Source organism: Pseudorca crassidens, chromosome 12 (assembly GCF_039906515.1).
Source record: "Pseudorca crassidens isolate mPseCra1 chromosome 12, mPseCra1.hap1, whole genome shotgun sequence".
NCBI lineage: Eukaryota > Metazoa > Chordata > Mammalia > Artiodactyla > Delphinidae > Pseudorca > Pseudorca crassidens.
The window spans coordinates 45,321,710-45,336,786 of record NC_090307.1 but is presented as its reverse complement, the minus strand read 5'-3'; the positions used below and the strand labels follow the sequence as shown (position 1 = coordinate 45,336,786).

The window sequence follows — 15,077 nt, the reverse complement described above, 5'->3', positions numbered from 1 at the left end:
TCTGGGCATAGATGCCCCAATATTTGCTGGAGATAAATGCTAGTCTTCAGGTTAGCACAACTCATGCTTACTTATTTTCTCCCAAGCTTTAATACTTACTTCTCTCTTTATAAAAATCACTGCCCAGTGTGATTTTGTCTACTGTCATGATGCCAACTCTACGCTAATGAAGAAGAAAATACGTGTTGGGGTTGGCTGTAATAGTCTTCTCACCAACTGTTATTTCTTCTAGAAGCATGAACCTTGTCTTAGTCAGGGGACCTACTTCAAATGAAATACAAATGCCTTATTGTTTAGAACAAGGATGGCAAACAGATTTTGTGGCACATATGAAGTCCCATCAGGCTCAGCGGGAACGAGTGCCATGAAGGATGAGTGCCTCTATCATGGGTGTGGAGGGGAGAGAGCTGGAACACAGAATAAGGTCAAACATGAAGCTAACAAAAGCACTTAATGGTGAAATCCCAAGGTATTCTTTTTATAGTGAGGAATAAGAAAAAGAAGGAAATTATCACCAATAGTGCTCAATATTTTCCAAAATGTTTTGGCCAAACAACAGACCAAGGTAAAGAATTAAGTGCTATAAACATTGAAGAGGCAGTGACAAAAATTATTTGCAGTACAGCAGAAACTAACACAACATTGTAAAGCAATTATACTCCAAAGAAAAAACTCTGATTAAAAAAAAAATGATCTTTATTTGCAGATGACATACTGCTTCCACCAAAATCTGGAAGTAGTACTAACAGCTACTAGACTGAATAACAGCTTTTTAAAATTGCCAGAAACTAAACTCAGGACTTCCAGGATAAACATGGCTACCCTAAGCTAGGATTTTTCCCTGTTCACTTTGTGGAAGTCACATAAAAGCAAAAAGGAGAAGGAATAAAATTCCACAAACTCCATTTGCAGCAAAACCAGGAGTCCGATATACTATGCAGACTCGAAAACATGTGAGCTCTGCCAAAATCAGCAGAGATAAGCCAGAACTCATGCCTGTGTGGGGGAAGAGAGCATGGAGAATGCTACGGGGCATAGCAAAAACACATTTCTTGAAAATGGGAGCCCCTCTTAGAGGCAAAACCTATGTCCCTTGTTTGCAACAACAAGCGGAGGAAATGGGTTGAGAAAGGGGGAGGATGAGGTAAGGGGGCAGCTGAGTCTCCCTGAACCATGTCTCATCCAAAGAAGGAAAGGGGGTAGGGCTGCACAGCAAATGGGGGCACCCAGGCCCCCTCTACAGGAGGTGGACTCTCTCTGAGGCTGCAAAGAAGTCCTTCAACTAGCCTGATCTTTCTGCCCAATCTCTACCCCCCAGGAATTTCTCTTCTAGGAAAACTCAAATCATTTACTGATGAGTCATAAAATAAGCCTTTTTTGTTGTTGTTTTGTTTGTTTTGTAATAAATTTTTTAACTTATTTTTGGCTGCGTTGGGTCTTCGGTGCTGTGCGTGGGCTTTCTCTAGCTGCAGCAAGCGGAGGCTACTCTTCCTTGCGGTGCAAGGGCTTCTCATTGCGGTGGCTTCTCCCGTTGTGGAGCACGGGCTCTAGGCGCGCGGGCTTCGGTAGTTGTGGCTCATGGGCTCTAGAGCACAGGCTCAGTAGTTGTGGCGCACAGGCTCAGTTGCTCCGCGGCATGTGGCATCCTCCCGGACCAGGGCTCAAACGCGTGTCCCCTGCATTGTCAGGCGATTCTTAACCACTGCGCCACCAGGCAAGCCCTAAAATAGCCCATTTTTATTGGGTAAAGGATGGGCACAGCATTGACACAAAGCTAATACAGGAAAAAAATTGTGAAAAACAACAACAAAACTTAATAATAGCTGAGTGCACTTGTCAGAAAACTATGACTATGAAGCACTTGAAATTTGTGAGCAAACATTTAACGTGAATTTTTAAACTTAGAGAAGTGCTTCTATGAAGAAACACTACAAAGCAGAAATTGCAAAAGCTCAGAGATGTAAAATAATTTAATAAATAAATTAATTACCTTAATTTAATAAAAAATGATCTAGAAGAAGCAGAAGACAAAAAATTTACAGAAATGAAGAAAAATTTAAAGGAGAATAAAATAATAATCAAAAAATTTTAAACAAACTAAAATGAAGATAGAGGAAAATATAGGTGAATATTTTTATAATCTTGGGATCAGAAAGGTTTTCCTAAACATGACCCCCAAAAAGTTAAAACAATAAGGAAAATATCGATGAATTTGATTATATTAAAATTAAAATTTCTGTATATGAGAAAAACATAAATTCTGGGAAACATTTGAAACATACATAACAAGCAAAACTTGATATTCTCTAGCCACACACACATATATTTTACAAGTTAAGAAGAAAAATATAACACCTCAACATAAAAAAGTCAAAGGATATGAACAGACAAGTCAAAAATAAGAAACACAAGTATTACTAAATAAAAAAGAAAAATTCAAAACAGAATGGTAAATCCCATTTTTATAAAGAAAACTATTTAAACATTTGTATGGCTACAAATGGGGGGGAAAAGCCATGCATGGATGAAACTGTCAAAATGTTAAAACTTATGTGGAAAATATTTTATGATGAGTTTTACTACTTCAGGAATCAGAAGTAAGTAAAATATTTCTATATTTTTTAAAAGCACACAATTAAAACATCGCAACGACATCAAAATAAGACCAAGGTTTAAATTAGTGTTTCTCAACAGGGCTGCTTTGCTTCCCCAGGGCACATTCAGCAATGTCTGCAGACATTTCTGGTCGTCACAACTGGTAAGAACTGATATTGGCAAACAGTGGATGGATGCCAGAGATGCTGCTTAATATCTTACAACGCACAGGACAGCCCCTCACAGAAAAGAACCATATGACCTAAAATGTTAATAGTGCTGAGACTGAGAAACTCTGACCTAGATGGAAATAAGACAGGACCTATTTGTAAGAAGGAAGTAATGAGAAGATTCTGTGTTGACTTAATGTCTTATGATTAGCCCACATCAGAAATCTCAAGGAATTATTTCAAACTGTTCGGAAGTTGCCTCACATTCACATCTCCATATATCCCTGTGGGAACCAGCATCGTACTGCACCTAACCCCGTGGCCTCCGCAGAGCTGGAAGGGTGGTGCTTGTAGAATCAGCCTTGCAAAACCACTGAGAGGCAGCCCTAACTTCCAAGTCAGGAGAGCACACTTATACAGGCAGAATCCTCCTAGATAGAGGTGAATGGCCAAGAGGGTGGGTGTGACCTTCCACTCTGCTCCTCTCCATTCCTGCCTGTGGGAAGGCACTGCTTATGGGGGAAATCAGTTCTAACCTCCCTGTGGACCCTCATAATCAATGGCTTCCCAGAAGATAGAGCTATATGCTGGGCTTTTGATGACCAAAGTACCTTTTTTTGAGTCCCTAGCAAGAGATTACTAAGGTGAGGTTTATTGGATGAGAAATTGTTTTCTAAATTCTTTAAGCTTCACTTAGTACATCAAGATTCAGACTTTGCCTACTTTACCATTAAGCCAGGGATAGGGAGAAGCAAGGCTATGCTGTAAGGGGGATCCCTGCCATGCGAAAAGGAAGGTTAAAGACTATACTTTTCATTCCCAGAGAAGGTGGAAAGGGAAAGGAGAAAAGGGGAGCAAAAGATATATGTGTTCTGGCAACTTGCTCCAGACCAAATTCCAGAGGGAACAAAGAAGTAGATGTATCTAGACAAATAGGAGGGAAACTTGGAGCTAGTTGCTTCCTTCACCATATAGAACCTGGGAAATCTGAGAGCCTCCAAGAAGAGGTTGTATCACATGTGACAGGAAGAGAACAGGTAGATGAACCTGAAATACCACGCCTGGCTGCCCATGCCTGAGTGGAGGGTGCAGTGCACCCAGACACTAGTGTGTGCCCTAGGAAGTCGCAAATAAACGCTGAGATGACCAGTGGACTTGCTGAGGCCCAGGATAGAGGAATGTCAAGCATTTCAAAACTGATGGGCAAATGGTGGATTTTGGCTGTGGACATCATCACAATACCAAACACCGCTAGGTATTACCAGTCACTAACCCTTCAGAGGACACCAAACCCCAGAGCAGGAACCAGAGAGGGCTCAGAAGGACTGCTCCTCTCCTATGTGGATAAGAAGTCCCTCAATTCCTTGTCACCATGAGAACCCTTAAAGCTCCCCCAACCCAACCCCATAGATGCCATCTTGGAGATGGGGAGAGAAGAAGCAATTTGAAGATGGAGTTGAAAGAGACTATTTGAATTGAAAAGGACTGAAATCAGTGAACTGACATGCGTGTGTCCCCCTGCCCACTTTCCGTTAAGTCCATGATTGAATATTTGAGAAGCCTACATTTGCTTCCATAGCTGAGCAGTGGTTTGTGAATATGTTGCACCTTTCCGGGGTTTCCTCAGAAACTGAATCAGAGTGAGATGCGCCCACTTGTGTCTGGGCTTTGTCGGAAGGAGTAACTCTGACTTAGGCAGAAGCCAGAGGAGGGAGCTGGTAGCGCTCATCCCCCGTGTCTTTCTTTTGTTTTATACACTCACACACATGTACACACACACACACACACACAAACACACACACACAATTAAAGCTTTTGTTTTAAAATGGTTAGTTTGAAAGGAATAAAACAACTCTAGAAAATGCTTTAATTAAAAAGAAACAAACACAAAATCTTACCAACCAAAAATTCTTGTCCTAAGATGGACAAATACAGAAATATCTGCTGATCTTTGGAGTGTTAGTCTCAGTCCTTATCCAAGAAATGTGCCATTTTGCATATTATAAACCTTTTTTTTTTAAAGCCCGTGTGGGCTTGAAGAGTGTAAACCCAGGTGAGACGGCACCCTCTATGTGATTAATAGCTTATGTTTCTGGTTTGGGCTTTGGAATCATGAGTGGAGTATTTTCCTTTGTAAATACCCTGTCTGACTCTTTGGGTCTGGGCACGGTGGGCATTCATGGAGACCCTCCCCAGTGCTTCCTAAATTCAGCTTCCATGACGCTGGTGATCATATTGCTGCACGTGTTCTGGGGCACTGTGCGTTTGGACGCCTGTGAGAAGAAAAAGTGGTACGCCCTTCTTGTAGTTCTTCTCCCCCACCTCCTGGTGTCAGCCCTGAGCTTCATAAATCCTCGTTATGGATTAAAGCTGGTGTCGGCATACATCATCCTGGTGCTCACGGGCGTCTGGACATTCTTCGTTTCTGCCGGAGCCTGAAACTCTGCCTCCTCTGACAAGACTAGGACTGGGTCCTCTTCAAGCAGCGCTCCACATAACCTCCAAGGACCAGCGCTTCTGAAACAGGAAGCTGCGCCTTTAGAAGAAGCGCAGCTGTGTCTTCTAAAAGTCCGTTTTCCTGGTGAAATTTAGAATAAACAGTACTATCTAGATACGATATGGCTTTCATGCAACGGCTTTCTGAAAGGGATACATCAGTGGTGTGCAGCCTGGCTGCAAGTTGGAATCACCTGAGAAAACAAAAACTAATGTTCTGGGCTCTACCTTCCAGATTTAATTGGTCTGGGCATTTGGTAATTTTTTAAAGCTTCTTACATAAAACTCAGATGTGCTGCCAGGTTGAGAACTGTCCACGTCCAAATAGGAACTTTCTGAGAACACCATAAGTAAATAAGAATGAGATGTTTAGCTATCTCCTAACTCAGTTAGTGTTGAGCAAGTAACTATCTGAATGTCAAATAGAAGTCCTAGTTGGCCTTTGTCTTTTTAAGTTCTGAAGTCACAAAAGGCTAAAGGGCTATCATCTCTGTGAACCGTTTTCTCGTACTTTACTGGTACTCTGTTTTATGAGAACATGGTAGGTTGTGCTTCTAACTACAATAATAAATTGCACTGACTTACTATGGTAAAAAAAAAAAAAATTCTTGTCCTGTATTTCTTTTCTTTTTTCCTGTTCTTAACCTTGGTTTCCTTACTTTTTTAACTTTATGATCTCACAGGCTGTGCTTTCATCTTAAAATTTATCTTTCTGGGGCGTCCCTGGTGGCGCAGTGGTTGAGAGTCCGCCTGCCGATGCAGGGGACACGGGTTCGTGCCCCAGTCCAGGAAGATCCCACATGCCGCAGAGCGGCTGGGCCTGTGAGCCATGGCCGCTGAGCCTGCGCTCTGCAACGGGAGAGGCCACAACAGTGAGAGTCCCGTGACCAAAAAAAAAAAAAAAATTTACCTTTCTAGTTCTACCTTTTATCTTTTACCTGTTAGGCTTTCAGTTTTTAAATCTATTTTAAATTTTCATTTATTGTCATAATATCTATTAGACTTATTTATTTAAATTCTTAATTTTTATACTCTTCCCCCAAATCTTTTTTTCCATCTTTATATGGCCAAGTTGAAAAAACAGGGGCATGCAGCAGCAGAAAGGGTCAAAGTGCTAAAAGGAGAGAATGGAAATTTTCTTCTCAGCCTCCTACATTATTTTTGGGCCACAAGACAATTTTCTAGAAAGTCTTATCCATTATTCACACTTTATTACAGTATGGAATTTCTACCATGCCACAGGCCTCCTGGTGGCATTAACTTCTCAATAGTTCTCAATAGATACCAGGTTTCTGGTGCCCTTTCACAGTAGCCTGGTGCTACTTCCCACCCATTTATATACCAGGAGGTTGACCACCCTTTCAGGCAGTTCTCAGGCTTGCCAGGGACCCAGAAGAAAAGAGGCAAACACTGGCTACAGAGAAGGATATATTATATAGGGCTTTTTTTTCATTTTGTGTTTCTGTTTTTGTTTTTGTTTTGTATAATAGTGCAACTTGGACCTCTGTTGGATCTTGGGAATCCAGGAGTGTCTAGAAGGGCAGACAGTAAATAAGCTAAGGATCTCCCCTTTGCATTCTCTTACCAACCAAGGATCCCAGGAAGGTCCTACAGGAACATGGTAGAAGCTTAGGTGTTTTGAATTTTCCCCTTCCTAGGGTAGAACAGTTGCAACATTTGGGAGTCTCAGGTCTTGACAGTGCCTCAGGGCTCTAGCCTCACTGCTTCTTTTCAAACTGTTAAAAAGACACTTGTTGTGGGCTTCCCTGGTGGCACAGTGGTTGAGGGTCCGCCTGCCGATGCAGGGGACGCGGGTTCGTGCCCCGGTCCAGGAGGATCCCACATGCCGCGGAGCGGCGGGGCCCGTGGGCCATGGCCGCTGGGCCTGCGTGTCCGGAGCCTGTGCTCCACAACGGGAGAGGCGACGGCAGTGAGAGGCCTGCGTACCGCAAATATATATATATATATATATATATATATAATTTTTTATTGTGAGCTAGAGTAAAAATACATTTTACATGGTGATCCAGTACACACACACACAACACACATATTGACACAAATAAATATTTTATCAAGTAATACCCTTACTCCATACGATAAAGTTAAAAAGCAACAAAGCTAATATAAATGTGATTTTATGATTATTTAATTGCAACATTATATTCTATATGTCTCTAACCTACTAACATTATTTCTTTACTCCTGCTTTGCAAACGGGAGTTTGAAACACTAAATAAAGGACTTTTCCCAAAGAGTTAGCTTGCTACAAAGTAATATAAACAAACACAACAATAGCTAACATTTATTAAGATTTAGTATGTGCTAGGCACTGCCCTGTGTGTACTTTGGCTGATAACTCTGTGTGGCAAAGGTACTATTTTTATTTTCATTGCTACATTTTATGTAAGGGAAAGGGCATTCAGGGATTAAGTGGCCACTGTAGATCACATAGCCAATCGCAAAACAGACCTTAGGTTCAAACCCAGACTTCCTGGGTTCCAGACTCCAAAATTACACACTTATCCACTAAATTACATTTTTCTACTCCCATCCATCTTCAGAGAACTTAAAATCCCCCCGCCTTGTCCTACTCAGCTTAAAGGACAGGACCAATAAGGCTATGGTATCCCAAGTACCTAACTTCTTTTGGGGTACCCTGGAGATATTTCACCAGTGAGAACAACTCTAGCCCGGGTGATGGGGTGACATCGCCAATCAGGATATACTTACCTTGGCCTCTGAAATCCAGGATGTGGCACAATGAACAAAAATATCATCTAAGAAATAATATGACACCAAGAGACACACCTCCTTAGCCTGGTAGAATCCCTAGCAACAATTCTCTCCAACTGACCTTTTACATTACAATCAAAGTTATCTTTACATACACAAATTTTAGCCTGTTACTCCTACAATGAAAATATTCATGACTTTCATCATATACTCATAGAGTCTAAATAAATTATTTTGCAATGTATACAAATGTCAAATCGTTATGTTGTACATCCCAAACTAACATAATGTATGTCGATTATACTTCAGTTGAAAGGAAGGAAGGAAGAAAGGAAGGGAGGGAGGGAGGGAGGAAAGAAAGAAAATTATATATGGCCGGGATCTTGCCCCAACTTAATTTGAATCTCACTCTGTAGTTCCCTATTCACAAAACCTGAATTTTAGCCCTTTCGCACCTTGTTTGCCTAGATCTTTACTCACCCTTAAAAATCCAGTTCAACCAGAGCAGAATGTGAAAGCTTCACCTGTGTAGATACTCAAATAGCTAATCATTGGAAGAGAAATACAGTTGAAGAGAATAACAGTGATCCAGGAACTAAAAAAAAAAAAAAACAGAGAGAGAGAAATGAGGGAGTGTGATCTGGGAGTTGGTGGAGCACATTAGCAATGTAGAGAAGTGGTTGAAAAGCCTGATGACTTGAGATTCAAGAGTGGGTGCTTTGGGGAGGAGAAGAAATGACCTGGAAGAGACAAACAAGAGCAAGGATGATTCTCAGCACTCTTCTTGAGAAGCCTGCAGAGGAAGCAGTGTCCTCGGGGGAGAGAGAGATTTTCTTCGGAAAGACTTTGTTTACAGAGGGAATTTAAAGTTTTAAGGAGAATTTTTTTAAAATCCAGTTCAATATCATTTTCCCCACCTTCCCCAGCAAAAGTAAGAACAGCCTCCAAAACATTGTAAGAGATAATTCAAGTGGAGTTATTGCTATTATTAGTGTAATAGTATAAGATGGTTTACAGAGGCAAACAAGAACCTCTTTCAAAATGCTTTGATAACTATCCTCTAATGCTACCTTGGGCATGCCCCTCTCAAACGTTCTAGGTAAGAGAGTAAATCGGTACAGCCTCTGTGGAGAGTAACCAGATATGACGGTTAAATTTTTTGTGTTAACTTGACTAGGCTATGGTGCCCATTTGTCTGATCAAACACTAGTCTAGATGTTGCTGTGAAGGATTTTATAGACATGATTAACATCTACAATCAGTTGACTTTAAAGGAGTAAAGGGGGTGACCCTCAGTGATGTGGGTGCAGCCCATCCAATCAGTTGAAGAACTTAAGAGCAAAAAAAACAAAAAAAGAGAGAGAGAGAAAGAATAAAAGGAGTTCTACTCCAAGATGGTGAAATAGAAATCCATTCTGGAGGGTGATGTCATGAAGATGGCACCATAGGTCATTCCTGACTTCAGCCCCTTCAAAGGAAGACCAGCTAGCAACCATCCATAGACGAGACACCATTGTGAAAATCCCAGAACCTGGGGTGGAGACAGGAGGTGAGGCTTAAGCCTCACCCTGGACCACAGAGATGGAGAAGGACCAAATTTGAAGGGTAAGAGAAGTTTCACTTGGAGCTTGTTGCCCCTCCCTTAGGCCACCACAGCACTGCACCAAGAGGTCCCCCCCTTGGTCTATGGTTTCCCTAGGGGGAAAAAGAGAGCCCAAGGTGGACCTCCAGCTTCCCCAGCATTTCAGACACTTCCCAGGAGGCCCACTTGGGTCTCTCCTCATGGGGATCACAGGGGAAAATCTGTGGTCCTCGACCACTGGGTATCAGACAGAGATGGAGAAGAAGTGCACTTACAACAAGCTCAGATCTACGCAGACTGTGTTCCTGCTTGCAGAAGAGCCTGGGCAGAGACTCTGGCCAGCAGCTCTGCCCATCTATGAAAGTGTGTGTGTGTGTGTGTGTGTGTGTGTGTGTGTGTGTGTGTGTGTTTTGGGGGTGGAGGGGGACAGATACACCTAAGCCACTCAAAACAGGTTGGCAGGCAGGAGCAGGGCAGTGGGAAAAAATTTGGGGAAGGATGAAGAGAGAGGAAGCAATTGTCTCCTTGGTTCCGGCAGGGAAAAATATGGCAGCTGCCAGAAATATGACAGATTTGTCACAAGCATGTGAAAACACCTCAAGAATGGTGCTTGCTCACATTATGTGCCCTATGCCTAGTGCAGAGCATGGAACATATTAAATATTCGTTGGCTGGATTCAAAGTGAAGGTATGAATGAATTAACAGTATAAATTAAAAAAAAAAAATCCTTTCTGAGTTCCCAGCCTGCTGGCCTGCTGTACGAAGCTCAGACTCAAGACTACAACATGACCTGTTGCCTGAGTTTCCAGCCTGCTAGCCTATCTTACAGATACCAGACTCGCCAGCCCCCGTAATTGTGTGAAGCAATTCCCTGTTTTTAAGCTACAGATGTACTCAATGTGTAAATGAAATTATGCATGTCCAAGGCTCAGTAGTACTGCAGAAACAACTAAATGCCCTTCACTGAACTATTAGTTGGAAAATTATGCACACCCATAGCTAGAATTTGCAGCCATAAACAAGAAAACTCTCTATATCCTTGCATTGAATTTTACCCAAGGCAATACTAAGTGAAAAAAGCAAGACATGGAATAAGGTGTATGGCTGCTACCATCTGTATAAAAATAAGGGAGAAGATAGGGTGATGCACACCCCCCACCACTGTCTCTGAAAAGATACATAAGGAATTGGTGATGTTGGGTAGTATTGGTTGTTTCTGGGGAACAAGAACATTCTTTCATAACTTTGAAATTGGGTCAAATATATTATGAAAACAAATCAATTTGAAATGAAATTTAAAAAGCACACCACATAACATTGTTAAAGAAGGGATGCAGAATACTGGGTAGCTGCACAGAACTGCTCACGGGCTTGTGATTTCTCTGCCCTCTAGAGGCTGCCTTGAGAAGAACTTGACAAAACGGTTACTGTGGACCTCTCATCAGCCGGCCTCCAGTTAGTCTGGGGGCACAGGCCTGCAATGGCTGCTTACAGGATGGTTTTCCTCTGGCTACAATGCCTCCGTTTCAGCTGGCAGCAGTGGTGCCTGTAATGGTGGTGTCAATGGCTATTAGAGTGGGAGGAATCAGAACTTGAAAAACCATAGCTCTACTGAAATCTCCTAGAATCACACATGTTGAAACAGAAATGAGGGCAGGTCTTCAGTCACTAATGAAATACTGATACTTCTCTATTATGGTCAAAAATATAAAACTAGAAAATAAAACTGTAGAATGACTTTTCTATTTATGAATGTAGCCTTTTACATAAAAAATGACTTACATAATAAATCGTGAGGTCAGATTTTAAATCCTGGCACACTCAACATGTATAAAAAGAACTTTGTAATCACGTGTTCTCACTGCAGGCTGCAGCTGGAAAATATGGAAAATAAACAGTTTTTTAAAACTATTTAATCTTTTGAAATTTAAATATGTATTATAACGACAATATACTTCTACCATCACAGTCATTGTTAATATTTTTCATATTTGCTTCTAATTTCTTCCTAAAAAAACTAAGATGTATTTTCCAATTAGAAAATGATGACATAATCATTACTGACAATGTTAAAATATGAAAACGTTAACGATGTTATTAGGGCTAACCAAAACAATATGAAATTGGCAGAAATAAGTTTATTGTTCTGTAATAAAAATTTTCAAGTCAACGCACATATTTATAACCTGTAAAAGTCTCCTCTAAAAGATCACCAAAGACTGTTTATTTAATCCTGTTTTAATCAGTGTTAAATTCTTTGCAAATTATTACATGATATATTTCAGTAAGAGTTTAAAGGAGGAAGAAGCCACCTATTTTATGTTCATTGTAAGTGTTCTTTTTCTTTTTGCGGTATGCGGGCCTCTCACTGTTGTGGCCTCTCCCGTTGCGGAGCACAGGATCCGGACGCGCAGGCTCAGCGACCTTGGCTCACGGGCCCAGCTGCTCCGCGGCACGTGGGATCCTCCAGGACCGGGGCACGAACCCGTGTCCCCTGCATCGGCAGGCAGACTCTCAACCACTGCACCACCAGGGAAGCCCATTATAAGTGTTCTTAACAGTCATCATTGAACAGTATTAAGTAGCCAGGGAGCAGATAGGTTGGTTTAGGTGCTTTGTAAACCCAGTTAAAGATTTTGATTTTCCAGAATATAAACTCTTGCCAGGATCTCTCCTCTCTCTGACCATTAAATGCTGCTGATCCACAAGATTCTTTCCTGGACCTGTGTCCTCTATAAGCTCTTAGCCCCAGTTCCTTGCATTCTCCTTGTTTACTTGTCACTTGCAGGCCGGTGACACCTGGATCACTGTCTCCAACACTGGACTCCCCATTGATCCAGGCTTGCAGGATCTTTCCATACCTATAGTCCCTGGGTGCATCTAACTCAAGGTGTCTAATAGTGAACTCACCATTGTTCCCCCAAAACTGTTCCTTCATCAGCGTTCACTGGCACCTGCTTAGTCAATCAGGAACCAGTGAGCGCCCTTTGCTATTCTCCCTCCTTGCCTTCATGTCAGATTTCTCAAGCCTGTCCAATTTTACAGCCTAAGTGTTCTCAATCTCCTGCCCAAGATCGGGCTCTGAACATCTCTTACCTGCATTGTTTCAATCACTTCCTAATTATCCTTCCTGTATTCATTCTTAGCTTTCTCTGCATTCGTCCACAATGCTGTCAGAAGGATGCATTCGAAATGCACTTCTGGAGAGAAACTATCAGTTGAGGTCACACAACTTGGTCTATAAAAAAGCATGAAGCCATATAATCCTACTATATCTCCTGGTTTATTAAATTTATACTTTTTTAATGTATGGAGAACTTTATAACATATAAATAAAAGTTTGTAACGTCGTTTTCGACTTACAAATGCCTGACATATAACCATCTCTTACCTAGACATGGGTGTCTCATTCAGGAGTTCACTTCCTCCAATTTCCTGCTGAAAACAGAGCCTCCCCATTATACAACTCCGAGGTTATTGAAGTCCGGGTGAGGGGCACCCCTTCAATGACAACGGTGCCCCCTAGTGTTGGCAACAGAGCATTACTAACTGGATGTCTTCTCCCTATTGTGCTGGAATCACCGGGGATTCTAGCGTCTTCTCTGCTGCCTGCTTTCCCATCACCTTTACTTCCCATTTCCTTCCACTGCTGAGGACAAGTGCGATCTTCGCCCCTCCTGTTGCTTCTCGGGATGCCTGTGTGATTCCCTACTGCCACTTTGATTATCAGAGCCCTCTTTAATGGCCCAGGACTCCCTCTGATGCCACAAGAACCCTAGAAACCTCACTGCTAACCGCTGCTTCTGAGGCTATAAAGCAGCAGAACCAGAGTGGGCTGTATAGGAACTGGAGAGTGGGGAGATGTGAACTGACCCCACTGAGTGGAACCCAGAATTGACTTCCTCACAGAAATAATGCTATCATCCCGGCTATGTACTACTATTAATACCGTAATTAAGTACAGAGGTGCTAAATAGGAATTCGAGGGTCATTCTAGAAAATTAAACTACTACAGAAGCACTATGACTGTCGGAAAATGCATTCTTAACTGACTTAGAAAGGAACGCTTGGAGTGTAATCAACTGATAGTTGAGCCCAAATAAATGTGCCCCGGTCCCGGAAGATCCCACATGCCGCGGAGCAACTAAGCCCGCACGTCACACTACTGAGCCTGCGCTCTAGAGCCTGCGAGCCACAACTGCTGAAGCCCACGCGCCTAGAGTCCGTGCTCTGCAACAAGAGAAGCCACTGCAATGAGAAGCCCGTGCACGGCAACGAAGAGTAGTCCCAGCAACTAAGACCCAACGCAGTCAAAAAAAAAAAAGACTTGATCTCTGGTCGGGGAGCTAAGATGCCATGTGCCTCACCACTAAAAAAACAAAGCGTAAAACAGAAGCAATATCGTAACAAATTCAATAAAGCCTTTAAAAAATGGTCCACATCAAAATAATCTTTTTTTTTAAAAAAAAAAAGGTCTCGTTAGAAAATGGCATTTGTTAATAGAGCTTCAGACCAAAAAACGGGACTTCTCTGGTACTGGAAACACGGTAACCTAACAGTTCTGCCGCTTAGTCACAAACCTATTTGATCTGAGATTTTTTTCAAATTCATTTACTTAAGAAATTAGGTCGTTCACTACAATTAATTTGGCAAGCCAAGACAGCCAGCTGCTCAAGTGAGATCCCCAATTTTCTAACAAATTGAATAAACACTAATTTGTTTGTTGATATGATTATGGAATTAGCAAAATGGCCTGTTCCTCAGTGTGAAAAATTAAGATCCAATTTATTTCATGATGGCTTAACCCCAGTTACAAGTTAAATGAAATGGAGACTCTACTGATCACAAACTAAAAAACCATTGTTAAAAATAAAGACCATTGGGGCTTCCCTGGTGGCGCAGTGGTTGAGAGTCTGCCTGCCGATGCAGGGGACGCGGGTTCGTGGCCCGGTCCGGGAAGATCCCACATGCCGCGGAGCGGCTGGGCCCCTGAGCCATGGCCGGTGAGCCTGCGCGTCTGGAGCCTATGCTCCGCGACGGGAGAGGCCACAACAGTGAGAGGCCCGCGTACCGCAAAAAAATAATAATAATAAAAAATAAAGACCATGTGGACATAGTTTGAAACTGCAAGTTGTGATTTCCATGTGGTCCTCATGCTCTCTCTCTAATATGGGTCCCACATCTTACTTAAAATTGTGCTGATCCTTCCTAGACCTCTGTTCTCAGATTGCCTTCCTCCCATTATAAGAATCTTACGTTTAATAGGTTAAATTTGCATTAAGACTTTATATTGTATATTCTCTATACACTTGTCCACTATTTGTATCAGTTTTTGAGATTCCAAAAAAATACTGAAGAAAGTTTAGGTTTATTATCTTCTCAATACTTAAATTCAAAAGAGATTTATTTGCAGAAAATGACACCTTTTACTCAGAGAGGTATCTGTGTGCCGTTGGGGGAAGGTGGTGCTTATTTTCTTCCTGCTCTCATTTCCATA

General features: G+C 42.0%; 1 pseudogene; it reads left to right on the top strand.

Annotated features, from left to right (window-relative positions):
• The first annotated feature begins 4,269 nt into the window (after positions 1 to 4,269).
• Positions 4,270 to 5,263, top strand: LOC137204041 (gamma-secretase subunit APH-1B pseudogene; annotated as a pseudogene).
• Positions 5,264 to 15,077: the final 9,814 nt, after the last annotated feature.